This window comes from Etheostoma spectabile, unplaced genomic scaffold (assembly GCF_008692095.1).
Source record: "Etheostoma spectabile isolate EspeVRDwgs_2016 unplaced genomic scaffold, UIUC_Espe_1.0 scaffold00018313, whole genome shotgun sequence".
Lineage (NCBI taxonomy): Eukaryota > Metazoa > Chordata > Actinopteri > Perciformes > Percidae > Etheostoma > Etheostoma spectabile.
This window is the reverse complement of record NW_022604203.1, coordinates 110,644-125,080: the sequence shown is the minus strand read 5'-3', so window position 1 is coordinate 125,080 and position 14,437 is coordinate 110,644. Positions and strand designations below refer to the sequence as shown.

The 14,437-nt window shown below is 42.0% G+C and overlaps 3 non-coding genes across 3 annotated transcripts; all 3 read left to right on the top strand.

Moving 5' to 3' along the window:
- Window positions 1-7,170: 7,170 nt before the first annotated feature.
- Window positions 7,171-7,252, top strand: trnal-aag (transfer RNA leucine (anticodon AAG)). Its single transcript has one exon. It is a non-coding gene; the product is annotated as a tRNA-Leu (tRNA).
- A 4,299-nt stretch (window positions 7,253-11,551) lies between these two features.
- On the top strand, window positions 11,552-11,624 carry trnat-cgu (transfer RNA threonine (anticodon CGU)). The gene has a single exon. It is a non-coding gene; the product is annotated as a tRNA-Thr (tRNA).
- A 771-nt stretch (window positions 11,625-12,395) lies between these two features.
- Window positions 12,396-12,468, top strand: trnat-ugu (transfer RNA threonine (anticodon UGU)). The gene has a single exon. It is a non-coding gene; the product is annotated as a tRNA-Thr (tRNA).
- The last annotated feature ends 1,969 nt before the right edge of the window (window positions 12,469-14,437 follow it).

Below are 14,437 nucleotides of genomic sequence, written 5' to 3'. Positions count from 1 at the left end.
GGTATAGGTAGCGCCCGTCAGACATGTCATGAATAGTAGGTTCTCAGTTATGAGAACCCACCAAATATAATAATTTTTGAGACAGGTCCTACTGAAGGTCTGTTGATCTCAGGATTCCGAGCGGTCAAGGCTGCGTTCAGGTCGCTGTCTCCTCTGGAGGTGGGGTGGGTCAAATCCCACTTCTGACAACTGTTTTTTTTCATTGAACTATGTCTAAGAGTTGATATTGGGAATAGAACTTAGCAGTTCTTTGTATTAAGAGGACATGAATGTGCATGAGAAACGCAATTCCAAGTGCAGCGTTTTGTGAGCATCTTTATTGTCAACACATGTAAGTTCCTTAGGGGCCCGTAGTGGAGGAAATGGTAAAACATTTGGCCCTGGATGCATAGAATTCCTGCCATATTGAGCGACAAAGTTTGGGTGCCTGAAAAAGGGTCTTGAACTCTATCTCGCCGACCATCTTTTTTAACTGTTTCTTGTTATGTCACGGCATGAAGTATTATGCTTTGAGTCTTTTGTCCATCTCTACATCAGAATCAGAAATAAAAAAAACATCAAACATATGCAGTCTCTGTGGCGCATAGGTCAGCGCCGTCGGCTGTTAACTGAAAGGATGGTGGTTCAAGTCCCACAGGGACGCTTGATGCTTAAATAATCTGGAGTGAGCCAACTCTGGGATTTATCCTTCTTCAGGAGACTATAGAGCCCTCAAAGATAACCCAAAGCCTTATGTCTATCAGAAGATACAGTTCTGGAAACCATGTACATATTAATCTTTACAGTCAGCAGAGATGGGAAGTAACAAAGTACAAATACTTTGTTAACAAAATAACGAAGTACAAACACTTCAATTGCTGTACACAAGTAGATTTTTCGGATATTTTTACTTTACTCTTTATTTTTTTGGGCGACTTTTTACTTTTACTCCTTACATTTTACCACAATATCGGTACTTTCTACTCCCACATTTTACAAAATTGGCTTGTTACTTTAGTTTTTGTACTAAAGGTCGTCTATCAGGTGTGATTTGGAGTCCATGTCGGAGAATAGCGCGACATGCACCTCACGCCGCGAGCAGGCGCGCACGGCACACGAGACAAAAGTGAGAGAAAAGAAAAAGAGACTAGCTGTCTAAAGGATAACCAGCTGAGAATCGTGTGCGTCTTTGAGAACTGTAAGTCATATAAATGATGTTGTCAGTTCATTTAAACCTGTTGTTGTGTTGGTCTGTAGTTCTGGTACATTTAAAAGTTAGCTTGTTTACGTTCTTCTACTGTGGCTAGGTTACACCTGGCTGATGATTCGATATAATGGCGATTGTTGAACGTCCTTGCTCATTAAGATAATGTAATTAGTAGTTGGTTTATTGTAATATTTACTAGCAATATGATTCCTATACATTGTGTATGGTAGCCTTTACAATGTTGTTTATTTCATTTATTACCACACACGCACATTCATAGCAAGCTGCCCCCCCCCCGTTTATACTGATGATTGATTGTAATAAATCACAGAGAGAAGTTGTCTCCATCTGTGTTTTAAACAGACACACCTGGGCCGAAGTTGGAAACCACAATCAGCTTTAAATCCAGTTCTAATCTAGTCCTCACTAAATTTCAAATAATTTCCCTGGAGTTACCATTACAACATTTAATCTAATTAATTGGAACATACACAAACTTCTCACAAAATCACACTTGAATTCATATCTTGCTACTCGGTAAGAATCTTATTAACCTGGAGTCCAGTCTCTGTCAATTAAATAGGCTATATGTTATATATGTTTTAGGCCTATTGGCAGACGGCCATTTAAAATGTAGGCAATGGCATATAAAGAATAAAGAATAAAGAGTCTTTTCTCCATGTCCACTGTAGTTTCTCAGTGTGCTCTCTAGTAACATGTGTCTGGTCCAGGGAGCTTTGTCATTCATAAGGCTACTTTTACTTTTATATTTTAAGTATATTCCAAGCCTGTACAGATGGAGGAGAGATGAAATGTGTCAGTAATATAGGAGATTGTTGGCTGGAAGTATGGAGATACTAATATGCATTACTTAAAGGAGAAAACTAAAAATATTCTATGGTCATGTAAGTATGTGTTTTCCAATAAAAAGATTGACTTGAGAATATTACTTGGTCTATAAGTGATGCTCAGAGGCCCGACATGGCCCTTCTATGTTCATGTTAGTATGTGTTTTCCAATCAAAATTTGACTCGAGAAAATTAATTAGTCTATAAATGATGCTCAGAGGCCCCACATGGCCCTCACCTTGTTTGCAATAGGTCAGCGCAGTTGGCTGTTAACGAAAGGATGGTGGTTCAAGTCCACCCAGGGATGTTTGTTGCTTAATAAAACTGGAGTAAGCCAACTCTAGGGTTTATCATTCTGCAGGTGAATATAGAGCAGCCCAAATAAACCAAGGGCCTTACCTTATCTGAAGGTACAGTTCTGAAAACCATGTACTGTACATATTAATCTTTACGGTCATTGGTATGCAGATCACTTGATGTAATACAAGCAAATACATAAGGCCAGACTGAGACAAAAGTGAGAGAAAAGAAAAAGAGACTAGCTGTCTAAAGGATAACCAGTTGAGATTGTGTGTGTCTTTGAGAACTGTAAGTCATTTACCTGTTGTTGTCAGTTCATTTAAACTAATGAGGAAGAATTTGACAAATCAAAATGAAGTCCATGAACTTATTCTTTCAAACATTACACCTGAGTCTCTCAAGTCCTGACCATTCCATGCCGGGAATCGAACCCCGGCCGCGGCAGGGAGAGCGCCGAATCCTAGCCACTAGAACCATGAGGGAGTTATATCTGTCAAATTATCTTTGTAGATGTGTTTTCTTTTCTTTTCACTTACTGGAATGACTCATATGTTTTAGGAGAGAATGGGCGCGGCTAGAGCTTCAGAAGGAGGCATGACAGATTACACATCTGTCACATAGTCAGTTTGTATTCTTAAATACCAAGTCTCTTGCTGTTCCTTGACTAGTGGCCACCCTGCTTTGGCATCGCTCCAGGTATGTAAAAAAAAATCTGTTATGCACCTTTGCATTGCGCTAAAATGTCAAAATTTGGACCTGAATCCAACAATAACATTACTTGACACTCACATACATTGGTTTCAGTTAAAAATGTTGGTTAGGGGTTTAGTTACTGCTTGAAAAAATGAAAAGAATTGTTATTGATATGGAGGCAGATGAAGTGTTTATGACCATCAATGATGACAAAAGGTTACATCCACTGTCGGGTCTGATTTAAAGGAAATGGTACTCTTTAAAACGTTAAACTAATGAGGAGAATTTGACAAATCAACCAAAACTTGCTCTTTTAAATCTGTATCTGTCAAGTCCTGACCATTCCCTGACCGGGAATTGAACCCCGGCCGCGGCAGTGAGGGCGCCAAATCCTAGCCATTCGACCATCAGGGAGTTACATCTATCAAATTTAATTTAACATATTGTTGGTTATATTGTTTTAGGCAAGAAATGGCGCATGGTTAGAGATTTAGAAGGCAGTGGTGCAAAATGCAAAACTGCCTGTTTCGATTTAATTACATGGTAATATACAAAAACAGAGGTGTAGTGATTACTTGGAAATGCTTCCGGTAGTTTCTGAAATAAAAACCATGAATCAGTGGTGGAAATGCAAAACTACCTGTTTCTATTTTATTACGTAGTAATATTACAATGACAGAGGTGTAGTGATTACCTGGAAATGCTTCTGGTACTGTCAAAAACCATGATCAGTGGTGGAAAATGCAAAACTGCCTGTTTTCAATTTTATTACATGGTAATATTAGAATAACAGAGGTGCAGAGATTAGAGGTGCAGAATTACCTGGAAATACTTACCATGAAATACGTATTGTCCTTCACGTACGTAACGCTGTGCAATCTGACCAGCAGCTAAACACCTTCCACCATCAAGCACTGGCGACCGGGATCCTTGTAACACGTTTATTTGAGTAACAAAGGGTGAAACTGTGAGAAAACAACAATGACCAGTTACTAGATAGTAATGAGTCACAGATATTAAACAAAGATAATTTTAAAAACAATATAACTACACAACCAGGCTAGCAAAATGTAAATGAAATAAAGAAACACGTAATGTATTGTTATACAGTGTACGTAGTATAACCTATGTTGGGTATCTAAATAACTAAGATATACTTACATGTGGCATTACCCAAGATAAAGTGGTAAACTAGCTTACTGAAGTATATCGTCAGTAGGGCTGAACAATATTGTGTTTTAGCATTGACATCGCGATGAGCGCATGCGCGAAAGTCACATTGCAGGACGTTACGATGTTGACGTTAATACTTTTTTGTTGCTGCTTGATAGAAAGTAACCTTTCACCGTTTCTCCTTTACATGATTATTACCATCCGAACATTCCCCTTTAAGACAGGTACCATGCGGGCAACGTGTGTATGTGACGTTTGTTATGGAAGTGAGGCTCTTCGTGTATAGAAAAGCATAGACATAATAAAGGGTAGACGCCGCATTGGCTCCTGAGCGCGAGATTTCAGCCGCCATCTTGGACCGGTCATACTCGTTACTTAGCAGCAGAAGATACAAGAAGCCAGAGCACTGTGCAGGATATTCCTTTTCAGATCGGCAGATTTTTATCTTATCTTTTTAACTCTGGGTTCTGTAAAGCATTTTGAATCTATGTTTTGAAAAATTGCTACATAATTTAGGTTTCCTGAGTTTTAAAGGGAGATTCTTCCACGTAAATGTGCAGTTTAAATAAAAACTGCCACTTACATTTCATAGGCCTACTGCTACTTTAAATAAGTACTGGTACGCGTGCTTGTTAGGGGTGAAAGATATATCAACGCAATATCGTTTACACAGTACATCGTTATAGAAGTGAGTATAACCATTAATCTGGGGGTCCAAAAGCAGCACTAATGTATGCTTATGTTGTTATTACATTGGGATTGTCTCTGGTTTAGTTGGGATTTGTTTGATTAGACTTGCACGTTACTCTTATAATTATTTATGCATTTTTTACTGTCCAACCAGTAGAACAGGTCCTGTTCTGTAGACATGGTCCAGTTATTTATTCATGTTGGACCAGTCCAATTTGACTGTCAGTTGATATAAACCTGTTGTAAGAAAACTTGTAATTTTACATATGTTTAAAAATATCGGAATTCATATAGATGTTGCAATATCACATTCTGTCAATGTCGTGCAACCCTAGTGTGTGTGTGTATGTGTGTGTCTGTGTGTGGTGTCTGTGTGTTTGTGTGTGTGTGTGTGTGTGTGTGTTGGGAGTGGGGCTGCTAAATGTAAGGTCCGGGAGGCGATTGATGCAGAACAACGGGGTAGTCCTGTGTGTGTGTGTGTGTGTGTGTGTGTGTTGTGTGTGTGTGTGTGTGTGTGTGTGTGTGAGAGAGAGAGACAGAGAGAGAGACAAATATAAAAAGCTTCAAGTAGACTCTAATAACATAACGTTTTTGGTTGTCTGTCCCTAACTAAATACAGAAGAAAAATTACCTCGTCCCTGTTCTGTTTTTAAAAAAACATTAGGTTTTTGGGGATTATGTTCCCAGTTTTGATCTCGGACGTCTGGTGAATTTATATCATATCAGAATATTCTATTACTGTTACGCCCACTATGCCTATAAAATACGCCTAACCATGTGTCCTGTGTCATAGCTACATGTATGACACAATGTATGACCTTTGTAGCAAAAAAAAACATGAAAATCAGGTTTGTATTCAGTGAGATTAACTAATTAAACGCGCTGACAGCTCATTTCACCTGCCAAACTCATTACACTGAGTGGAGCGGGTGACCGGTCCAAGATGGCGGCCCCACGTCTCGTCAGCGCCAGTAGGCAGTACGGTCGATGCGGCGTCTACTCTTTTATGTCTATGTAGAAAAGTACCGGAGGCAGCAGCTGCCGCTGATACAGTGATGTCATAGTTTTCATGGGTAGTCAGGGACGCTACAGTAGTCAGTGTTTTATGTTCTCTACAAATACAAACTAAATCCCCTGATTAATGCAACATAATCACACGTCTCCCGGCCATTTCCCACCGCAGAAAGCTGCTATCAGCCAAGCTAAAGCTAATATAGTTAGCTTAAAGAAACCAGTAGAAAGCTGCTACCAGCCAGGCTAAAGCTAATATAGTTAGCTTAAAGAACCAGTAGAAAGCTGCTACCAGCCAGGCTAAAGCTAATATAGTTAGCCCAAAGAAACAAGCAGAAAGTTGCTACCAGCCAGGCTCAAGCTAATACAGTTAGCCCAGAAAAAAAGCAGAAAGTTGCTACCAAACAGGCTAAAATGAATACAGTTAGCCCAAAGAAACAAGCAGAAAGCTGTTACCAGCCAGGCTAAAGCTAATATAGTTTGCCCCAAAAAACAAGCGGAAAGCTGCTACTAGCCAGGCTACAGCTAATATAGTTAGCTTAAAGAAACAAGCACAAAGCTGCTACCAGCCGGTCTAAAGCTAATACTACAAGCAAATACATGAGGCTCCACCCAACAGTTTTTGTGATGTCTGGCGTGTGCAGTAACAAAACATCAAGTGCATCCAGGACCTGCCTGGTGTGCAGCTTCATACAGAGATGGTACTATCAAGAAGGGGGGTGTTGTCCTGACCAAGTATCGCTGTGCCAGAGGGTCCACGTCTCTGGAATCATTTCATTGCCACCTGAACAAGTTCATTCTATCTAAGTAGTATGTGTTTCATGATTGTACTTTTGTTTTTTGAATGGTAAATGGACATATTTTAAAGAATAATTTTAGAACTGTGCTGGAATTTGCAATAAAAACCTGACCTTTCCCATTTTGACAAATTGTTTTGAATCACTTGAGGTATTTCAATGAAGTATTTGGTCTTTGACAGTTACCTTGCAATCTAAAACTGTATATCCTATTGTCTCTGGAACAATAGTTGGCAGTTGGAGGAGTAATGGCTCTTTACAGTGAATATGCAAAAGAAGATGTTCACAAATTCAGTCCAGGTAAATGCTCAGCCCATATTCACACAGACCTAAACCTACTCACTTAATGCTGGTTACAATATTCTAATAATCAACAATGCCAGAGAAAAATGACAAAGAGTGATAACAGTTAACAAGCATTACGTTAGTTAAAGTCCCTGTTGTTTTACGATGTGAAGCATTGTCATCTGCAGGTAGTGTGGCCGAGTGGCCTAAGGTGCTGGATTAAGACTCCAGTCTCTCTGGAGGCGTGGGTTCAAATCCCACCACTGCCATTTGCAAATGTTACATTGCTGGAAGGTAACCAATTTGATGACTTGGTGTTCGGATGAAGTTATCCCTTGTGACATAGCTAAGTGAAGTACCTAAAGACCCCTTTCTGACTCTGGATTTTATATCTGTACTTGCAATGCCCTGTTTTTAATGACCACCCAATCGTAAGTGTTCAATGTGAAATACTCATTCATTAACAAAATTGTCGGTAACTGTGACGGGGCGCATGTCAGCCGTCACGGTAGCGATACGCTACCTATACCATCCTGAGACTGAGACTGTAGGTATATATTATGTGCCCGTATATGTTTAACGTGTTCATATGTTTCATACATTTTTTACAATGTTTAAAATCTTCAGTTAACCGAGCCAGTCTCTATTTCCCCACAGTAATCTCTTAGCTTTCTTGTGCGCACATTTAAACATCTAAAACTACAGTGATTTACCTGCTTATTTGAACCTGTGGCCTTGTCCAGCAGAGCAGAGTGGCGCAGCGGAAGCGTGCTGGGCCCATAACCCAGAAGTCGATGGATCGAAACCATCCTCTGCTAATTGCTGTGCTTTGTCTCCACATAAAGTCCACTCCCAGGCTGGTGAAAATTAACAATGTATCTGTTTGTGAAGTGAAATGTTTCCTCCTGCTGAAGGGTACAGTCTTTATGTTATGTTATTCCATCCATTAAAATGGAAATTAGAGTGCTCATCCCGCTGTAACACCCATTAAAACTGGAGCATTAATATTGTATAGATAAAGTACAATAAAAACTGTAAAATGTGTATGTTTGAAGTGGTTGTTGTGCTGTCTACAATAGCCTGAGGTATAAAAGGGAGAGCATACTGCTTAGTTTGCGTCACAGGAGGTCTTAGTCTAACACTACGCTCCAAAACCCTTCAAGTCAGATTACCACAGGAGGCCTTGGTCTACCACTATGTTCCATAACCCTATCAGTCAGATTACCACAGGAGGTCTTAGGCTGAATCTCATTTCTCTATCTTACCCCTACCCCTTTCCCTACGTCTTGAGCGTTCACGTGAGTGCTGTCCCAATATGTTTTTGATCGAGGGGTAAGGGGTGTATGGCCCTAGGAACCATAGACAATGAATGAAAAAAATCAAGGGAGAACGCCAGCTTACTTGAAACCGAGGGTAGCGATATACAATGTGCAACAGGCAACAATGGCTGCCGCATCGACCAGAGAGACGCATTTCTGGTATTTTCGGCTTAAATAATGATTTAAAAATTACGACAGTCTTGTTTTGTGGTCTATACAGTCCTGTCCGTACATGCTTGCAACCATGTTCCTAACTGAAACTTTTTAAAAATCGCTAGCTTGCTATGCTATCGCCAATCGCTAACCACTAACGTTAACATTGATTTTTACAACAGTCCCGCATTTCTCTGCCTTAAATGGACTGTATACATCGCATAGACTATATATATTAATATTACCGGTCTATGATACATCGCTACGTGCTTTACATATACCGCCCTGTATCACACAGGAGGACACAGCAGCTGATCCACTTTAGGGCTGAAAACCAGCAACGTTTCCTAAATCATGTGTTCATGTTGTACCCATTCATTATTGCATTGGTACTGTATTATTGTAATCATTTGTAATTAATTCCTGTTCATGCACTTGTGTATTGTTGTTGGTTTTGATACGGGACACTGATGATTTGGGGGGGGGGGGGGGGGGGTTACTGACCAACAGGCATTAGCCTGGTCAGGAATATCAGAATAGCTGTAGTTAATTTGTTTGTTTTTGGTCTTGTGTGTCTTCTTTTTAGTTTTACACATTCGTGGAGAGTTAGCCAGAGTGGCTAAGATGGCGGTAGGTTGGCAGACTCTTTTTCAAAGGTGATTAGTTATTTCCATGGTCTGCAGTACACGGATAATTAACCCATCAAACTTAAAGACAGTGGCACATTAAACTAATAGTAGCAATAACATGCATATATGCAGGGCAGGGCAGGGCAGGGCAGGGCAGGGCAGGGCAGGGCAGGGCAGGGCAGGGCAGGGCAGGGCAGGGCAGGGCAGCCTCACCTCCCTCTCTCCTCCCAGGAGCACAAATCCCCCCATTTATATAGGGTTGTCAATTACCACCCCACTGCTTCAGTCCATCCCATCCTAAAGCAGGTTGATCTACTCCATAACATTAATACCTTGCCATCTCTTAACCTATGGAACTTGGTCACCAGTTCCCTCCTATCTTGCTGACTACAAAACAGGTCAGGATTTGCATACCTTTTTATAAAATGACCAAAAACAACCAAAATAAACATTCCTATACGAAAGAAAACCCTCTACTTGGTTTGGCCCGGTGATGTCATCCATGACCACCCTATTCCTATAAAACAGGAAATACTTAGGCCGGCCCCTCCCCAACCAATTGTCTTGCATGGTGGAACTGAACAAAGGAACAAACAATTGTAAGTAGCAATACAGGGAAAACCATGTTTCAACTTGCAACCTATTAAAATGGAACTGAAACTAACGTGACTGTGTGTTTACTTTACTAATGACCTGTATGGGACAAGTGGTGAGCAAACCCACTTCGTCACACACCCTCCCTCTTAAAACCGTTACTCATCAGAGTCAGCAATGACATTCTTCTTTCTATGTCTGTACCGGACCTGAAAACGATACGGCTTGTAATGGGAAAATTACATTTAACCAATGATTTTCATATTAATTATTCATGATAAGATCTCCAATGCCTCTCAGAGTATATGACTTCTGTATCTGTCATATGTGTGTTTCCTTGATGGAAGACAACTGGGTTTGTTACAGAAACAGTTGTCTAAAACTGTGTTTATCATAGCAGGTCCCAGGTCGAGACCATAGCCCATCCTAGAGACAAGATGTCCTTTTTCAGATGAGATAGAATGACCGGTCAAGAAACTTGACACACAAGGGGCAGGTTCAGAATTACGTAAGAGCTCCAACTGTCTGCCTAAGGTTCACTAATTGTTGTGTTTGAGATTAAACTGTTTTCCAAACAAGGTTTATTTTCCTCTGGGGGCACTGGATATAAGGAAGTGTATTACTGATTGTATTCACCAGAACTGTTGTCACTCTGTAACTTGCATTGTGAGAGCTGTTCTTGTCATTTTTCCAGGCCTGATTTCAACATCTTTGATGCTGCTGGAATAAAAATTAATAAATAAATTATTTGATATTAGTTGACTATAATAGGATATGTAACTGAAGGAAGAATCACCGGGTCGTCATGGATCTAAGAAGAGGGAGCCAACTCGTAAGGATCTGCACCGCCAATAAACTGTAATTTTTCGAAATATCATCCTTCCCTAAATGCCTTTGCATCTTGGATGCTTTTCTGTTGTTTAGACATGGCTACATTCACATAAAATATCCAAAGTGCACAATACTGCGCTGTACTCTGTTCAGGTGTTTACACCGAGTTCCTCCAACATGGCCCGGGCATCTGGGTTCACACCCAGAGGTGCTGTGGCTTAGTAGGTTAAAGTGCCTGTCTAGTAAACAGGAGATCCTGGGTTCAATTCCCAACAGCACGTTGTTGCAGAGATTACCTCTGTTTGCACCATGTCTATCCATTCCACATGCTACCCATTAAACCCTGGTTGCAAATGAAAAAGGCATGTTATGTTAACACAGACTAAAGATGACAAATTAAATTCAAGTTTAAGCCACAATATACACAAAGTTCATTCATCAGCCATTTCTGTTCATTTGGCCAAAGTATGTTGTTTGCACACTGTGTACGCTGTACACTGCAGCCTCGGCTACCTCTTGAGTAAGCCAGAGATCAAGGTTGTCTGATCTGGCCTCTTTTGGCAGGTGATTAACTACGCTGGAAACATTACTGGCCCAGTGGCGCAGCTCCAACCCTCCGGAGGCTAGGAGGGCCCATAGCTTGCTCACTAGCTGTGTGGCAGTCCTTGATGTTGGCAGGCTCAGGAGGCAGTTATCCACATAAAACATCTTTCCACTGATGACCGGACGTTATCTCCAGACGCACCGTGATCTGAGACATGCTTCTGCAAGGCATAGCTAGCGCAGCACGGATTGCCAGGTACTTATACCTCTTCTGCAGACTGGCTACTGGATAGGATTGATCCACCAAGCCTAGGCAAGCTGAGTAGAAAGCCCGATCTCCCGGGAACGCCTCAGGATCCCCCAGTCAGAGCTGGATGATGTGGCTCGGCAAAGTGGAGTTTGGGGTCCCCTGCTGGAGCTGCTGGACAAAGATGGATGGATGGAGGGAACCCTTTTCACTAGCTCATTGTATTCTTGCGAGATGAACTTTGCTACAGGAGGCGCTGTAGCTTAGTAGTTGAAGCGCCTGTCTCGTGAACAGGAGATCCTGGGTCCAAATCCCAGCAGTGCCTGGTTATCACTTAATGAAGTGTTTCCACATGGTTCCTGATACTTAACATGTGCAACAAAGTTATAGCCTGATTTTCTAGAGCACTAAAGTGACATGTGATGTTGTTTTGTACCATAACATTACATATGTCCATGTAAAGCGAATAAAAGCCTTTTGTTGGAGGTGTTGTTGCAACTTTAGTGTGAAGATTATAAAGTTTTTATTATCATGAATTTCAGTCTTACCTTGGAAGCTTAGGGCTCCTGCACACTGCCTGCATGACGTGAGCGTGTCAGCTGAGGTTAGAATACCTACCGTATTGGTCAATACTGTTAACATGGGAGGAATAAAAACAGACCCGCCACACAGCAAACGCTATGTTGACTGTTGAGGAGGACTAAATTAGGACTGTGTTTTAAGCTTTCCATGGCTTTCCATAAGAAATGGCATGATAACAGCTGTTTTCAGTGTTGATGGAACATGGCCTGACCGGAGGGAGTGGTTAATGACCTTTGTGATGAGGGGACTTATGGCATGGAGGTTGGATTTTACCAGGGCTGTGGGGAAAGGGTCTCTCATTTCTCAAGGTCCTTGCATAGGACTTCTGTTGTTCTCGGTAGGCCTGCCTATAAACAATGAGTCCTGAGGCGTCGCTCAAGGACACGTCCAGCTGTTTTCATTTGCCGGAGTTCGTAGGGTTCCCCTACTGGAGCTGCTGGACGAAGATGGATGGATGGAAGCAACCCTGTTCATTAGCTCATTGTATTCTTGCCAGATAGGCTTTTCTGTAGAAGGCGCTGTAGCTTAGTGGTTAAAGCGCTTGTCTTGTAAGCAGGAGATCCTGGGTCCAAATCCCAGCAGTGCCTGGTTCTCAATTAATGAAGTGTATTATATGCATATGACTAGTGATTCATAACAGGTGCAACAAAGTTACCAGTTGCCTGCTTTTACAGAGCACAAAAGTGACATGGGATGTTGTCTTATAACATTATATGTGGCTGAAAACAGTCTATACCAGTGGAGTGGAATGCTGGCTTTCATAGGTGCAGGTGGGCTGCACGCTGTTAGGTCAGCCATTTTGGGAATTACTGGTTTAGACTTCCACCGATGACACTCATCAAGTGTGCAGGTGACGACGGATGGCCTCGCGCACTCTCACCCATCTCACTCCGGACACCCATCTCACCCCGGACACAACCTGTTCCAGCTTCTCCCCTCTGGTAAGCGCTGCTTTACGCCAAAACCAACGGAGTCAGGACCAATTTCTTACCACAAGCCATCACTCTGATGAAATATTTGCACCGCTCTTCTGTGGCTCCTGAATGAGAGTAAGTTTGTTGTTTTGTTTGTGAATAATACTCATGGGGGTGCTGTGGCGTGAGGAGCATTAACTAAGATCAATCCAATGCCAATGCTTGAGTTAGACCAATGTCAAAGTCTTACAGTAAGCAACCTTCTTTGCTCATGATCTTCTCCATAGTCCCGATGTTTCTTCTGGCATCTTCTGTGTTGTGATATAGAAGTAGTGGAAGTGGTTCCTTACACAGATTTTCCATCTTAAATACTGAATGCAGCCATTTCCACTCAACTCCACCTTCTTTTTGATCAAGTTTCAGTGGTCTTGACTATTGTAAGTAATGAATGGCTTCATGAATAGACAACCATCATCCCAATGTATGCCATTAACAGTCTATGAGTGGTCGATTAGAGTCCAATAACTTTCTTTGGGCAACTCTTTTTTCCTCCAGATAGAGCTCATTCAGCATTAGAAAGTACCACTTAGTGCTGAATATCTATTCCAAAACTCCCATTCTTTTATTTATTTAGCCAGCGGTGGACAACTGCTGAAATGTACTTGCTCTGCATGTGTTAGTGTCTGATGATGAACTCACTACCAAGACAAGGGTTGGGGTGAGTGAGGGTGGGGAGGGGCATGCCATGAACAGATTGTAGTATGTGGGGGTGATGGGGGTTGGGCAGGCCATTGCAGCAGAAGCAGGGCAATTAAAGCTGTTGTAGAACTGGTTGAGTTGGTTTGCCCCCACCCCCCACACCCCCCCACCCCACCCCACCCCACCCCCACCCCCCCTCCAGTAAGACCAGGACGAGGTGGACACCAACACCGAGCCCAGTATCAGACCCTGTGGATGTGAGGAAAGCATCTAAACATCTCTGCCTGCTTTGATTTGTACTCAACAGAATCCAGAGTTGGTCCAGCTGTCACTGTGGAGATCTGCTGGAGTTCAGTACAAAAGAGGAATGGAGGAGGACCAGAACCCGGAGCAGTGGACCAACCAGGTCCCCAGAGGACCAGCAGCAGGCCCGGCCTATGGTACCAGCCATGTTCAGGTCAGTGTTCAGGACACAACAGCCAGTCTAAACTAAGAGGCCTATTCACAAGACCTAGATAGTGGATTAGGCCGGGGTTTTTTAGGGTTTCTGGATGTATAAACAAGGCTAACAGCTAGCCTGCCCTTGACCAGGCTAACAGCCAGGCTAAGAGCTAGCATGCTCCTGACCAGGCTAACAGACAGGCTAACAGCTAGCCTGCTCCTGACCAGGCTAACAGCCAGGCTAACAGCTAGCCTACTCCTGACCAGGCTAACAGCCAGGATTTATAAATCCTGCAGCCTTTGTTCACTCAGCAGTGCTTTTACCTTCTTATTGTTATAATTAGCCTGCATTAAAATAAAACAGGAGCCTTCTGCTGTTCAGTTAAGTCCTGATATTATTTTAACATTGTGATCATTATTTAAATAAATATCCATATGACAGTCATTGGTGCTGTTACGTTGCCTCTATGAAGACTAATAAACTATTGGTCATATTGTTGGT